We start from the raw sequence: 17,077 nt of genomic DNA on the forward strand, positions 1-17,077 counted from the left end.
GGATGTCTCATCATTGTCATTCTCTTCAATGAAATTATTGATTGTTTCTATGATTTCTTCTTTGACAATTTGGTTTTGAAGAATCATATTGTTTAATTTCCAATTGGTTTTTGACTTGCCTGTCCAGGTGCCCTTACTGATTATTATTTTTATCGCATTATGATCTGAGAAGGTTACATTTATTATATCTGCTCTTTTGCATTTGTTTGCCATGATTCTATGCCCTATTACATGGTCAATCTTTGTAAATGTACCATGTGCAGCTGAAAAGAAGGTGTATTCCTTTTTGTCCCTATTTATTTTTCTCCACATATCAATTAGATCTAATTTTTCTAGGACTTCATTCATCTCTCTTACCTCTTTCTTATTTATTTTTTGGTTTGATTTATCTAGATCTGAAAGAGGAATATTTAGATCTCCCACTATTATGGTTTTACTATCTATTTCCTTCTTGAGCTCTGCCAGTTTCTCCTTTATGAATTTGGATGCTATACCACTTGGTGCATATATATTGAGCAGTGTTATTTCCTCATTGTTTATACTGCCTTTAATCAGGATGTAATGACCTTCCCTGTCTTTTTTTAATCATATCTATTTTTACTTTGGCTTTGTCAGAGATCATGATAGCCCCTCCTGCCTTCTTTTTCTCATTTGATGCCCAAAAGATTTTGCTCATACCCTTAACCTTGAACTTGTGTGTGTCTACCCGCCTCATATGTGTTTCTTGTAGACAACCTATGGTAGGATTTTGGTTTCTGAACCACTCTGCTATTTGCTTCCGTTTTATGAGTGAGTTCATCCCGTTCACATTCAGAGTTACAATTGTTAGTTGTGTATTCACTGACATTTTTTGTATCCTCCCCTAGACCCACTCCTTCTTATTGCACTATTTTCTTTTACACCAGTGGTTTGCTTTCAGCCAGTATCCCTTATCCCCTCCCTTGATTGACTTCCCCTTCTGTCCCCTCCCTTGTTGTTCCCTTATTTTTGTTTTTTTTTAAAGACCGAATGAATTCCCTCCCCCTTCTTCTTCCCTCCCTTTTTGGCCTCCCCACTCCCCTGCTCCCTTTGGTTTATCCCTTCTGACTTTCTCAGTAGGGTTAGATGGAGTTTTTTATCCAGATGGATAATAAAGCTACTCTTCCTTCTCCGGGTTGATTATACTGAGAGTAAGGTTTGATTATTACCTCTTAATGCTCTCTTCCTCTCCTTCTTATGGTAGTATTTATCCCCTCCCCTTCCCATGCCCTCTTTGTGTGTAATAAAATATCTTATTTTTCTTATTTACTCGGATTTTTCTTGGTGTCCCCTATTATTCCTCCCCTCTTTCCCACCCCCCATGTCATCTTAGACCATTTAGTATTCTGTCCTCTCCCTATGAATTATTCTTCTGGTTGCTATAATAGTGAATATTATAGTAGTGTATAGAGTTCACTACAGAGAATTATACATAGCATTTCTCCACCTAGTAATACAGATAATTAGATCTTATTTATGCCCTTAAAGAGTCAAGCTTAAAAGACTATGAGTTTTCTTTCTTTTCCCTCTGTTTCTTATTTACCTTTTCATCTTTCTCTTGATATCTGTGGTTGAGTGTCAAACTTTCCAATTAGTCCCGGTCTCTTTTGTGCAAAAACTTGGAATTCTTCAATTTTGTTGAATGCCCATACTTTCCCCTGAAAGTATATGTTTAGTTTCGCTGGGTAGTTGATTCGTGGCTGAAGGCCCAGCTCTCTTGCCTTTCTGAATATTGTATTCCAAGCCTTGCGTTCTTTTAGTGTGGAGGCTGCCAGATCCTGTGTGATCCTTATTGGTGCTCCTTGATATTTGAATTGTCTCTTTCTGGCTTCTTGTAAGATTTTTTCTTTGACTCGAAAGCTCTTCAATTTCGCTATTATATTTCTGGGTGTTGACTTTTCTGGGTCCAGTTTAGAGGGTGTTCTATGGATCCTTTCAATGTCTATATTGCCCTCTTGTTGTAGAACTTCAGGGCAATTTTGCTGAATAATTTCTTTGAGTATGGAGTCCATGTTTTTATTTATTTCTGCCTTTTCTGGAATACCAATGATTCTCAAGTTATCTCTTCTAGACCAGTTTTCTTGGTCTGTCACTCTCTCATTGAGATATTTCATGTTTCCTTCTATTTTATCAGTCTTTTGACTTTGTTTTATTTGTTCTTGTTGTCTTGAGAGATCATTGGTTTCTAAATGTTCGATTCTAGCCTTTAAGGACTGGTTTTCGGCTTTAATGTTTTGGTTTTCGGCTTTAATGTTTTGATTTTCCTTTTCAATCTGGTCATTTTGGGTCTTCAGTTGTCTTGCCTCACTTTCCAATTGAGAAATTCTGCCTTTTAAACTGTTATTTTCTTGCCAGATTTCTTCCATCTTCCTTAGCATTTCATTTTTAAACTCTTCCATAACTTGTGACCAGCTTTCATTTTTTGGGGGAGGTTTGGATTTTTGTTTTCCCTCCTCTGTTGTCTGGATTTTCTCTGTGTAGAAGTTGTCCAGTGTTCCAGAGTTTCTCTTGATGGTCTTTTTCTTCTGGATTTCCTTATTGCTGGCCATTGTTAGCCCCGCCCCTTTTCCGCTTTGTCTTTGCACTCCGGGTCTGCCTGGGCCTTGCAAGCTTGGGGGGGAGAGGGGGGCCTCTGGTCTCCTTGTCCTCGGGGTCAGGCCTCCTGGTAGTTCCCGGTCAGTCCCTCTGCCCGAGGTTCCTTCAGCAGTCTTTGGGGCTGCTTCCACAGCCACGCTCAGGTCTGCACTGGGTCCTCACTGGAGGTCCAAGCCTGGGCTGGAGATCGTTATTCGTGCCTAGGGCACTGCCCTTGCCTGCGCTGATGCTCTTAGGGCTTGCTTTCACCCCCGCAGAAGGTAGTGAAAGTCCATGGGCTGGAGATCTTTATTCGCCCCTGAGGCGATGCCTTCAGTGCTTGGGAAAGGCCGCGTTTTAGGGGCCTTTGTCCCGGCCAGAGGTGGTGCCTTCACCCACATGGGCGCTCAGGGAAAGTCCCAGCCACCTGGGGTCCCTCGTCTTGCAGCGCACAGGTACGGGCTCAGGGGCTGCCAGTGATTATCTGGTTGCCCCAGTCCTGTTTACCGGCTTGTGCGGTGTGGGGGGTGGGCGAGGGGCTTCTTCCTCTCGTGTTTTAGTGAGAGATGTTTCACCCCTTTAAAGTGTGGAAATGCCCCGATTCTGCGTACCTTTGATGCTGCGCCCTGTTGTGGGGTTTCTTCGTTCCTCTGGACTCGTTTTTATTTCCCCTTGAGGGGTCCTGTGTGGTTCGGTCAGGAGAGATCGAGCAGCTGCTCCTTACTCTGCCGCCATCTTAACCGGAAGTCACCTTTCTTCCATCCAGGACAATTCTGAAGAACTTATGTCAAAGAATGCTATACATCTCTAGAGAAGAACTTTTGGAGTTGGAATGCAGATCAAAGTATACTATTTTCCCCTCTAGTTTATTTGGATTTTGGCTTTATATGAGTATTCTCTTATGACAATGGCCAATATGGAAATATGTTTAGCATGATAACACGTGTATAGCGCTGATCAAATTGCTTGCCATCTTTCGTAGGGTAGGAGGGAAGGGATGGAGGAAGACAATTTGGATTTTGCAATTTCAGAAAACATATGTTGAGAATGATTGTTATAAGTAATTTAAAACATCTCCCTTCTGGCTTTCTATCCCTATAGAGCTTTTGCATCCCTAGCAAATAATAAATGATTAATAAATGCTTGTCTATTGATTAGTCATATATTGTGTCACTAGAAGAGTACCTACTTAACAGAGTTGACATTTGTTTAGGATGATTTATTTCTCTCGAATACTTTGGGAGGAGGACTTTGAATATATTTCAACTAATAAAGAAAACCTCATGAGAGATTAAGGGCTAGCTCTCCCCAAAAGGAGTAACTAAACTTGAGTATTATTTTTGGTATTAAATAAAAATGTTCTATAGATTTTTTTTTTGCATCATCCTTTCCATTCTCCTTACCCAAACACACTACCCTTTATTTAAAAATAGTTTTTTTAAAAAAATTCAGTAAAACTAACCAATATACGAACTGTGTTTGACAAAATACTCAATCTTCTATACCCATAGTCCCCAATTTCTGCAAAAAAAGAAAGAAGGTGCATTTTTCTGGGACAGGTTTACTCATTATAATAATTCACTTTCCTTTTAAAAAAAAACAACTTTCTAGGGTGTAGCAGGGTAGCTCAATGAATTGAGAGCCAGGCCTAGGTATGGGAGGTCTTAGGTTCAAATCTGGCCTAGTTGTGTGGGCAACTGGGCAAGTCACTTAACCCCCATTGCCTAACCCTTACCACTCTTCTGCCTTGGAACCAATATACAATATTGATTCCAAGATGGAAAGTAAGGGTTTTTAAAACAAATAAATAAAAAATTAAAAAAACTCTTTCTATTTACATTTACACTCTTTTTACATCATTCTAGTCATCATATAATTTTTCTGTTTTTGCTTACTTTCATTTTGCATCAGTTCATATAATTTTTCACATGCTTTTCTGAATTCTTCATGTTCATTGTTTCCTATGGTTCAGTAAAATTCTATCACATTCATGCACTACCATTTGTTTACCCATTTCCCAATTAATAGGATCTCCTTTTTTTCCCAGTTCTTTGCTACCACAAAAAAATTCAGTATTGTATTTCAAATAATTGGATAGAGTTACTAGAGCTGAGAGTCATTAAATAGAATGCATAGGTCTGCTAAAGTTTAATGGACACAGAACAGACTTTGGTCCTTGAAGCCAACATATCTTTATAGAATGCCAGGGACTGCTACCACCAAGGCCCTAGAGATGGAAACTATGATTACTTAGGAAAATCAATCAGCAAAAATGTATTAAACACCTATTGTGTTTGAGGCACGGTACTAGGTACTAGAGATACAAAGACAATAATTAAACAGTACTTACTTTAAAGAAGTCACAATTCTATCAAATGTAATATCAAAGGCAAAAAATAAGGTTCGTAAGGTGAGTCCCTAAGGGAAACAGCTAGGACTGAGGTGGGGAAAGAAGAGAAAATAGACTTAGCCCTTATTGCTGAAAATAACTCATTCTGTACTATTCAAGAGCTATGAATTCAGTAGAGAGAGAGAGAGAAAGAGAGAGAGAGAGAGAGAGAGAGAGAGAGAGAGAGAGAGAGAGAGAGAGCCAGACAGACAGAGACAGAGAGAGACAGAGACAGAGAGACAGAGAATGAGCCTTCTAGAGAGAGCAAGAACACTGTGAGTTCATGTGTCAGGAAAGTCTATACAGAGTAGGTAGAACTTGAGCTGGATCTTAAAGGATAAGTTAGGCTTAACATTTTAGTCAGATGAAAGACAAAAATGAAAACTGAGAGGTGAAAATTTCCTTGCAGTGTTTGGGGAAATAGCAAATAGAAACTAGTCTGGCTAGAGGATAGAATTTACATTTAGGATAAATGACCAAAAAGTTAGGTTAGGGGATGACTAGGTGACTCAGTGGATATAGAGCTAGGTTGAGTTGGGAGGACCAGGGTTCAAATTTGACCTCATACTTCCTAGTTGTGTGACCCTGGCCAAGTTACTTAATCCTAATTGCCTAGCCCTTGCCACTCTTCTGTCTTGGAATTGGTACCAAGAAAGATGGTAAGGGTTTAAAAAAAAAAAAAAAAGAAATTGCTTAATGTATGTAATCAGGTCAAGGTTGTAGGAATTTGATAAGCATTGCAAAATGATTTAATTAGTAGACAATAGAGTATTAATTAATGTATACAGTGTAAATACACCAATGTATATCTGTGTGATTATGTATATCGTGTATATATTGCACATGGTATAAATTAATGTATTTATTTATTTTTTATTTATTTTTTAATTTTAAATCCTTAACTTCTGTGTATTGGCTCCTAGTTAGAAGAGTGGTAAGGGAAGGCAATGGGGGTCAAGTGACTTGCCCAGGGTCACACAACTGGGAAGTGTCTGAGGCCAGATTTGAACCTAGGACCTCCTGTCTCTAGGCCCGACTCTCAATCCACTGAGCTACCCAGCTGCCCCATAAATGAACATATTTATAAAAGTTAGTATAGAAAATCTTCGTATTCTCTTGTTGCTTGCCCAAATTTGTAGCAACTCTCCTATTCATCCTATATGTGTTTTCCCCCTATTTTTTAATTAATAGAATTTATTTGCAGTTATCTCAGCCTCTCCCCCGCCCCCTTCCCACATCATAGAAGGCATCATCTGGCAAACAGATACATAGAGAGAGATTGTGTCTTTCTTGTTTCCACTTCTTTTCATTGTCTGGAGATGAACATTCACAAATTGTTCTTGCACTATTAAATCTGTAGCTGTATATAATATTCTCTTGTTTCTACCCATTTCACTCTTCATTATATCATATAGTTCTCTTTAAGTTAAAAAAAAATTTGTCAGGGCAGCTCAGTGGATTGAGAGCCAGGCCTAGAGATGGGAGGTTCAAATTTGGCCTCAGACACTTCCTAACTGTGTGACCCTGGGCAAGTCACTTAACTCCCATTGCCTAGCCCTTACCACTCTTCTGCCTTAGAACCAATACACATTCTAAGACAGAAGGTAAGGGTTTTAATTTAAAAAAAAATTGGTCTGCTCTTCATTTCTTATGGTGCAATAGTATTCCAGCACAATCATATATCACAATTTGTTTAGCCACTCCCCAATTGATGGACATCCCCTCAATTTCTAATTCTTTGCCACCACAAAGAGAGCTGCTATAAATATTTTGGAACATATAGATTCTTTTCTTTTTTCCCTGAACTTCTTGGGAAATAGACCCAATAGTGATATGGTTGAGTCTAAAGGTATACACAGTTTTTTTTATATAGCTCTCTGGGAATAATACCAATATGCTCTCCAAAATGGTTGGATCAGTTAGTTGACGGTTCCACCAACAATATCTTAGTGTATGTAGATGGAATTTTCTCCCCAGAACTATCTTACCCAGCATCCCATTTGCAACCTTACGTAATGTGTGTATGCTACATGTGAATGCACTGAAGATAAAATTTTAGTGAAACCACGCTCCTCTCTCTGTTCTTTCAGGAAAGCGGCTGTGGAGGCCAGGGGGAGAGCTTGGCAGGAAAGTTTACTCACATGCTCATATTTAAGCTTTGCACTTCTATTTTTTTCATTTCTTCTACTTCAAGCGATTACTAATAAATCTTATAAAATATAATACTTGGAGTTATTGATATTAATTTAAATCTTACAATTGTCCTCACTTTTCCAATTCTCCCCCAACATTTGTCATTTTAGCCAATCTGATGGGTGTGAAATGCTACTCCAGAATTGTTTTGTTTTGTATTTCTCTAATCAGTAGTAATTTAGAGAATTTTTTCATATACCTAAATATAGCTTTGATTTCTTCATCCAAAAACTGTTCATATCTTCTGCCCATTTATCAATTGGGGATGACTCTTATTCATATAAATTTGACAAAGTTCTCTCTATATTTTAGATCCAACCATCTATCTAAGGGACTATGAAATTTTCTCTTGATTTTCTGCTTTCCTTCTAATTCTTGCAATATTTATTTTATTTGTGCAAAAACTTCAATTTAATGTATTCAAAATTATCCATTTTACATCTCACAATGTGCTCTAACTCTTGTTTATTCATAGATTCCTCTCCTATCCATAAGTCTGATAGTTTATATGTTCCCTGTTCTAATTTGCTTATGGTATCTCCTTTTATGTCTAAATCATATATCCATTTTGATCTTATCTTAGTGAGTGATATAAGATATGGTCTATACCTAGTTTCTGCCAAACTACTTTCCAGTTGTCCAGAATTTTTACTAAAAAATGATTTCTTAGTCCAATAGCCTGGATCTATATTTTTGTCAAATACAATGTTACTATAATCTTTTACTACTATTCGTTGTATATCTGTTCTGTTCCACTGATCTACCTTTCTATTTTTTAGCCAGTACTAGATAGTTTTGATAAATATTGCTTTATGATACACTTTACTATTTTTTTATTTTTAAATGTTTATTTAGTATAGGGGGTCAGCCTATATGATAAAAATGGGGGTTCTGAGTGGCGTTTACGGCGTTGGATTGATAAGACAGGAAAAAGAAAAATGAGAACAACCAGACTAGTGGTTAGCCCATGCTGTTCCAAATTCTGTGGGCTTGGGAGTTTATTATATACTGGTTTCAAACAAAGAACACAGCTATGAAGGGGTAACAGATCATACATAACTCATTAAAGTCTAGGCTCTTGGAGGGATCAAGTTGATTTTGATTAACCTACCTGCTGGTACCAGAGCTTTTCGGGGGTCAGGTGACCAGAACCAAACACAAAGACTGCCTCAGTCTGGATTGATCACGTAGGGAATCCAGATAACAAGCCCTAAATTTGATCCTATTTCTCCAAAGGCTTTAATACATCGAACGGCTTCCCACAATTTAGAATATTTTTCCATGGTTACATGATTCATGATCCAACCTGTCCCCCCTTTTTCTTTCCCCCTCCCAAAGCCCACAAGCAGTTCCACTGGGTTATAATACAGTTTAAAATCTAATGCTGCTAGACCTTTTTCCTTTACATTTTTTATTAATTCTTTTTATATTTTTGATCTTTTGTTCTCTAAATGAATTTTATTTTTTTTTAGCTCATTAAGGTAATTTTTTTGTAGTTTGATTGGGATGGCACTGAATAACTAGAATAATTTAGGTCATATTGTTATTTTAATTATGCTGGCTCTGCCCACCCATAAACAACAAATTAGTCTCTATTTAGATCTGACTTTTTTGTGTAAAAAATGTTTTATAGTTATGCTTATGGAGTTCCTGGGTTTGTTTTGGCAGGTATATGCCCAGATGTTTTATTCTACCTGTGATAAACATTTTAAATCAAGCCCATCTAATTATGTTCATGAAGGACAAAAATAGAGTGAGGTACTGTCCATGGGGAAGAAAAGCAAATTCTAGGCTGCAAGGACTCTCATCCTTTTAGTCTTGTAGGGGGACCAAAACTAGGCATCTACCCTCAATATTCAAGTGATGGTGACTCTGCTTTTGCTCAGAAATGTTTATCACATGATTTGAGAATTAGAAGGTATCTCAATTGCAATCTGGTCCAACCCACAACTGAATAAATATATACTCTACATACCTCCTAGTGTAACCATATCCATTTTGGGCTATTTCTCATTGTTTTCAAGTTGTTGCTTCCCCCCCCCCCCCTTACATCAAGGAAAAATTTCAATCTGTCTCTTTGTAATATCTGCCTGCTACTTTTAATTCTGCTATCTGGGAGCAAGTAGAACAAATCTAATTCATTTTCCAGTATATAATCCTTTAAATACTTGAAAACAATCATCAACTTCCCTCCCACCTCTTGCCATTCACTCTTTCAACTTAATCAGCCTCAGTTCCTCATGTGTCATAAACTCAAAGTCTTTGACTCACCATCATTGCTGCCTTCTTCTGAATACCTTCCATTTATTACTGTCTTACTTGAAGTATGGCACTCAGACTGAACACACCATATATGGCCTTCTGGACTATTATCACATCTTCTTCTTGGGCACTATGCTTTTCTTAATAAAGCTTAATATTAAGCTTAACAAAGATTAATATTGGGGGCAGCTGGGTAGCTCATTGGATTGAGAGCCAGGCCTAGAGATGGGGGGGGGGGGTCCTAGGTTCAAATCTGACCTCAGACACTTCCCATCTGTGTGAACCTGGGCCAGACAGTTGACCCCCATTGCCTACCCTTACTACTCTTCTGCCTTGGAGCCAATACACAGTATTCACTCCAAGATGGAAGATAAGGGTTAAAACAACAACAAAAAAAAACAAACAAAAAAACAGGGGGCAGCTGGGTAGCTCAGTGGATTGAGAGCCAGGCCTAGAGTCAGGAGGTCCTAGGTTCAAATTTGACCTCAGACACTTCCCAGCTGTGTGATCCTGGGCAAGTCACTTAACCCCCATTGCCTAGTCCTTACCACTCTTCTGCCTTAGAGCCAATACACAGCATTGACTCCAAGATGGAAGGTAAGGGTTTAAAAATAAAATAAAATAAAGCTTAATATTGCTCTAACTAGTCTTAAGGCCCAAGCATGGCACTACAAAAGCCCAGGCAACTTATATAGTCCTGTGGCTATAAGAAATAATGATTATAATTATGAGATGATGGTAGTATAGTTACTCTGAATATAATTTAACATTATTTAAAGTATTTCTGAAGCTATGTAATTTTGTTTTATCAAAAGTGATCCATTTAAACTAAATGTAATTTAACTCATTTTTATGAATGAATGAATGAAAAAACCCCATTGACTTACTATATGCCAGGCATTAGGGGCAACGAAGTGGCTCAGAGGATAGCCAGGCCTGCAGACAGGAGGTTTGAGGTTCAAATATGTCCTCAGACCCTTCCTAGCTGTGTGATCTGTAGTAAGCCACTTAATCCTAATTGCTTAGTCCTTACCATTCTTCTGCCTTAAAACTGATACTTAATATTGATTGTAAGACAGAATGTAAAGGTTTAAAAACAAAACAAAACTATATGCCAGGCATTGTGCTAAAATGATATTACAAATTCAAGAAATTTGCAAGATAGTCCTTGACCTCAAGATGTTTACATTCTACTAGGAGAAGACAACTTGGACAGGGGAGCTAGAGTTAGAAAGGTAGAGATGACAATAAAATATGTGTGTGTGTGTGTGTGTGTGTGTGTATATATATATATATATATATATATATGTATAGTAGCAAGGTTCAGAGATCCTAGGAAATACCATGATGACGTATTTGAAGGTGGGAAGTTCAGTGGGAGGAGAGGCAGCAGAGTTTAGAGATGGGGAAGAAGTGATATGAATATGAAAGCTCACATATTAGACCCAAAATCATCATTCATCCAATAAACATTTATTAAGTGCCCACTGTGTGTTGGATACTGTACTAGATCCTGGGGATACAAAGACAAAAATGAAAATCTCTAACCTGAAGGAGATTACATTCTCTTAATGAAATCCTTCACCAGACCAGGTAGATCCATTTGGGCTTGGAAAAAATGATCCCTTTTTCTGTATCCCACTTAGGTTCTGAAGGGATACAGCAGATCAGATGCTCTAGCCATTTGCATAGGCCTTATTATTAGTGTTAGTCCTAAAAATGATTACTTTTTTGCCCTCTTAACTTAGGCTAGGCAGCCTGAAAAGAAGCCGATTGTTTCTTTTACCTCTCTCCCAGGAGCAACAGTTATGTTCTGGTATTCTCTGTTCTGGCCTTCACTCTGGGCCCTTATGTTCAGGCATTTTTTTTTTATCATGGCTTTCATGTAGTCCAGTAATTTTAAATTTGTCTCTCCTGGATCTGTTTTCCAGGTTAGTTGCTTTTTATAATGAGATATTTCATGTTTTCTTCATTTTTTTTGTTCTTTTGATTTTGTTTTATTGTTTCTTGATGTCTCATAGTCATTAACTTCTAGTTGCCCAATTCTAATTTTTAAGAAATTATTTTCTTCTGTGAACTTTTGAGCCTCCTTTTTCATGTGACCCATTTCTTCTTGCATTGCTTTCATTTCTCTTCTCCATTTTTCTTCTACCTCTCTTAACTGATTTTAAAAAAATTATTTTAAAATTTTATTATTATTTTCATGCAAAACACTTCCATATTGGTCATTGTTATAAAAGCAAAGTCATACATAACTAACGCCCCCCCAAATAAAACCATAAATACACTGATGTGAAAGATGACTCCAATAATTCTTTCTCTGGAGGTGGATAGCATTCCCTATCATAAGTTTTTCAGGATTGTCCCAGATCAACGTATTGCTGAGAGTAGCCAAATTTTCATAGAGTCATACAATATTGTTGTTATTGTGTACAATGTTCTCCCACTTCTGCTTATTTTGCTCTGCATCAGTTCTTGCAGATCTTTCCAGCTTTTCCTGAAATCATCTTGCTTATCATTTCTTGTAGCACAATAGTATTTCATCACTATGTACCACAATTAGCCATTCCCCAATTGATGGACATCCCCTCAATTTCCAACTCTTTGCCACTACAAAAAGAGCTGTTATAAATATTTTTGTACAAGTAGGTCCTTTCCCCTTTTTTATTATGTCTTTGGGATATAGACCCAGTAGTGGTATTACATGTTCAAAGGATATGGACAGTTTTATAACTTTTTGAGTACAGTTTCAAATTGTCCTCCAGAATGGTTGGATCAGTTCATAACTCCACCAACAATCCATTAATGTCCCAATTCTTCCCCATCCCCTCTAACATCTATCATTTTCCTTTACTGCCATATTAGTCAATCTAATAGGTACCTTGGTGTTGTTTTAATTTGCATTTCTCTAATCAAGAGTGATTTAGAACATTTTTTCATATGATTATTGATGACTTTGAATTTTTCATCTGAAAATTGTTTGTTCATATCCTTTAACCATTTGTCAATTAGGGAATGGCTTGTATTCTTATAAATTAGACTTCATTTGCTATAAATTTGAGAAATTAGACCTTTTTCAGACACATTTGTTATAAATTTTTTCCCAGTTTGATGTTTCCCTTCTAATCTTGGTTATATTAGTTTTGTTTGTATAAAAGCTTTTTGATTTAATATAATCAAAATTATTCATCTTACATCTTATAATTCTCTCTATCTCTTCTTTAGTCATAAATTTTTCCCTTCTCCAAAGATCTACCATGTAAACTATTCTATGTTTTCCTAATTTAGTTATGTTATCACTCTTCATATCTAAATCATATATCCATTTTGACCTTATCTTGGTATAGGATATGAGATATTGGTCTATACCTAGTTTCCATATACTGTTTTCCAATTTTCCTAGCAGTTTTTGTTTAATAGTGAATTCTTATTCCAAAAGTTAAGATTAACTGATTTTTGAAATCCTTTTTTGAGCTTTTCCAGAATCTGAGTCCAATTCATATTTTTCTTTGAAGTGTGCTTTCTCTGCATGTGCTTGATTTGCTTTCACTGTCCCTTTCTGTGTCTGTGCCTTGCTCTATGTTGCCATAAAAATTTTCTATGGTTAGGTTTCCTTTTTTTATGTTTGCTCATTTTCTCAGTCTTTTTTCTTCTTTTTTTACTTTCATTTTTATTTTAAGGGTAGTCTCTGTTCTCAGGGAGGATAGGGTACTCTCTTAAACTTCAGTTCTTCCTTGATGCTACCCTTAGCTTTATTTCTGAGTTTCTGCCAGTTTCAGTTCTTCCTAAGTGAAATGATAGCCTATAGGCTGGGAGCTCTAAGGACTACTTCCCACTGCTGATTCATTCATCCCTTAAGACTGCTAATGGCTCAAATCCTAGCCTCAGGCTTTTGTTCTCACTCTGGGCTTGATCAGGTCAGACACACTGTGTAGTGCCTTAGCCTCAGCTGCCTTGGCTAGCAAAGTCTGGGTTCCCACAGGCCAGCACCACTGAGGACTGCCCTTGTTGGGGATTCAGGGGCTTAACCCTGGTTTTACACTGACCTGGAGTGCTACACAGACTGTCTCAAAGTGGAATTCAGCTCCTCACTACTAGCTTGGGCTGGGACTCCTGGCCTTGTTCTGGGTTTACATAGATCAGGCTCTCAGCACAGCCTCATGCTGGAATTCCCAACCTTACTGCAGGTTTAATTGGAACTTTATGGGGTGTATGTCGTGTTGCACTACTGTTGGCTTAGGCGAGGTCTCAGAGTCTGGATGTTGGCTTGGGCTCAGGTTCAAAACCTGGAGCAATAGATGTGGGGTAGGGGATGGGTGCTTACTGTTAGCTTGCTCCTTACTTCTTGTTGTAGCCCCATGTGGGTGAACATACATGCCAAAGGGGGCCGCTCCTTTGCCCTCTCCACCATACCTGAGGACATTTCTCACATCACCCACTCCTCTGCCCACCAGCCCAATGAGAGTGTTTCCTCCCTCCCCTGTCTTGGGAAAGGTAGGAGGCTTACATGCAGTGTGAGGGTTGCAGTTGGGCACTCTGTCTCTAAAAGTTTCGTCATCACTGTTGTGGCCTCATGCTGGCCGTGCTCTCCCTCACCCCAATGACCAGTTGATCTCTTCAAGTTATTCTCTGCATGAAAGTTATTTCATTCCATGTCTTTGTTGGTTCTTTCACTCCAATAGTCATTTTGTGGCATTATCTTAAGATTGGTTGGAGAGGATTCTCATGGTGGTTTCAAGCTTCCCTACTTCTACTTTGCTGTCTTGGCTCTAACTCATTCTGGGTTCATATGCTGTCCAGAACCATATGTAAGCAGAACACTCTCAGGGAGCTCCCTACTCTAATATAGTGAGCTGTTGATAGGAGCCTGGTAACTCCTCTGACTTAATATTGTTTTTATTTTCTAACAAAGATCAGGCCCCCTCCTGAGTCTGGAATCTAATTGTTTTTCTCCAGATCTCTTCTTTTGAGGAGGCTAGAGTGTGAGAAGTATAGAATATGGGACTTAAGAGCTCAGAAATCTGACTACTATTCCCAAATGCTAACCTTGAACTGCTATATTCAAACATCATTCTGCAACCATTATTCAGGTTTATCATTCACAACTACCAACTGTCAGCACTTTTAAAACCAAAACTATGGTTCTTACTTAAAAAAGAACTCCCTTCCCCTTCCTGCCCAGGATGTATCATATTTGAATCATAGTCCTATAACCAGATTTCTTTAAAATTAGCTCAGCCTTTCGCATAGATATTAAAAAACAAGGTATAATAAGTCACATAATTTTTTTTAAAAAGGGTAATAGGTCAGGTCTTGTGAGATGGCTTGCCAGCTAGATGTTTTTGGAATGTGTGTTGCAACTGAGAAGTGATAAAGAGAGGCAGGAAGAAAGGCTACTGGCCTGCGTGGCAACAGGATTCTACCTTGATTGAATGACCTTTGATCCAGATTATCTTTATCTTTTCAGGATCAGGAACTAGATATTTTCTGTTTGTGCAGGAGAAAACATCTCCTGAAGGACTACTTAAACTCACAAGAAACTTGATTCCAGAAGGAAAATATATTCTTCTACAAAGTACTCAATATTTGGCAACTGGTTGCAGAGGGTATTTCTATGGGCAACCCCACAAGGGAGACTAAGTTACAGATTAAAAGGACAAAGGGGTGAGGTCCTGGGTTCAAATCTGGCCTCAGACACTTCCCAGCTGCGTGACCCTGGGCAAGTCACTTGACCCCCATTGCCTACCTCTTACCACTCTTCTGCCTTGGAGCCAATATACAGTATTGACTCCAAGACAGAAGATAAAGGTTTAAAAAAAAATTAAAAAAATAATAAAAGGACAAAGGGAATTATAGCTGAAAAGAATTGTTTTAATCAATGGCATTGTTGGTGCAGGTTACAGGGGAAGCAGATGTGACTCAATCTGAGGAAGAACTTTCTAATAATTGCATCTCACAAGAATAGAATTCATGAAGTAGTGAGTTCTCTGTCACTAGAGGTATTTAAGCAGAGGCTGAATGCCCAGCTGTAATGATGTTGATTTGAATTAGTTTCTATTTCAGTCAGAGAGAGTATTCACACATCCCCTCAGTTCTCTTTTAACCCCAATTCCATGATCCAATGAATTAGATATTCCTTAGGAATGTTTACATAATGCTAGATAAATTATCTGGCACCAGTCATCAAAATTGGAATACATTTTCTCCTGGACAGTGTCAGGGACTTGCATACTAATTTAAAAGTGCTAATGAATTTATTTTATTTTTTTTAAACCCTTAACTTCTGTGTATTGGCTCCTAAGTGGAAGGCACTTAATTAAGGGTGGGCAATGGGGGTCAAGTGACTTGCCCAGGGTCATACAACTGAGAAGTGTCTGAGGCTGCATTTGAACCTAGGACCTCCTGTCTTTAGGCCTGACTCTCAATCCACTGAGCTACCCAACTGCCCCCTGCTAATGAATTTATAGTAGTACTTCATCATTTTGTATCTTTTCAAGCATTAGATAGTAATAGTCCAATTATGATTCATTCAAGGAATATTTACTAAGTGGCTACTGTGCTAGGTACTGAGGACAAAACTAAGCAATCTCATAGGGTTTACATTCTTTTGGAATGGAAATAACATGTAAAGAGTAAATAGAAAATATTTGCAAAGTAATATAGCAGTAGAGAATAGGAAAAGCTTTATTTATTTGTTTGATTATATGTTTACTGCAGAGGGTATTGCCATTCCCTTTATTTTTTAATTTTTAAAATATTGTTTGTTGGTTCATTAAAGTTTCCAAGTGTCTGTCTGTCTGTCTGTCTGTCTGTCTGTCTGTCTGTCTGTCTGTCTCTCTCTCTCTCTCTCTCTCTCTCTCTCTCTCTCTCTCTCTCTCTCCCCCTCTCTCCTCACACTATAGAAGGCATTGCTTGACAAAAAAAGTGGATAAGTTATATCTTTTGTGTTTCTTTTTATTGGTTCTTTCTCTGGAGCTAAACATTCATAAATTATTCTTCAAACATTCATTCTGAAACTGCATATGATTTTTTTTGTTCTATTCACTTTGCTTTTCATAATTTCATGTGAGATATTTCCAACATTTCCTAAAATTAACCTGTTCATCATTTCTTATAGTGCAGTACTAATCCATCACAATCATATGCCACAACTTGTTAGTCATTCCTCATTTGATGGACATCCCTTCAATTTCCAGTTCTTGGCCACCACAAAAAGAGATGCTACAAATATTTTATATTATATAGGTTCTTTACCTTTTCCCAGATCTCCATGGGAAACAGAAATAACAATGATATGGCTGGGCATAATTCCAGATTGTTCTCCAAAATGGCTAGATCAGCTTACAGTTCTACCAACTGTGTATTAATGTCCACTTTTTTCTACCCCTCCTCCAACAATTGTCATTTTTGCCCTTTTATAATTTTAGGCAATCTAATAGGTGTTAGATCATATCTCAGAATTGTTTTGATTTTCATTTCTCTAATCAGTAATGATTTAGAGCATTTTTTCATATGCTTATATATGGCTTTGATTTCTTTATCTAAAAACTGTGTTTATATCTTTTAACCATTTATTATTTGGGGAATGGCTCATATTCTTATTAATTTGACAAAGTTCTCTGTGTATTTTAGATATGATAA

Source organism: Gracilinanus agilis, chromosome 4, assembly GCF_016433145.1.
Source record: "Gracilinanus agilis isolate LMUSP501 chromosome 4, AgileGrace, whole genome shotgun sequence".
Taxonomy (NCBI): domain Eukaryota; kingdom Metazoa; phylum Chordata; class Mammalia; order Didelphimorphia; family Didelphidae; genus Gracilinanus; species Gracilinanus agilis.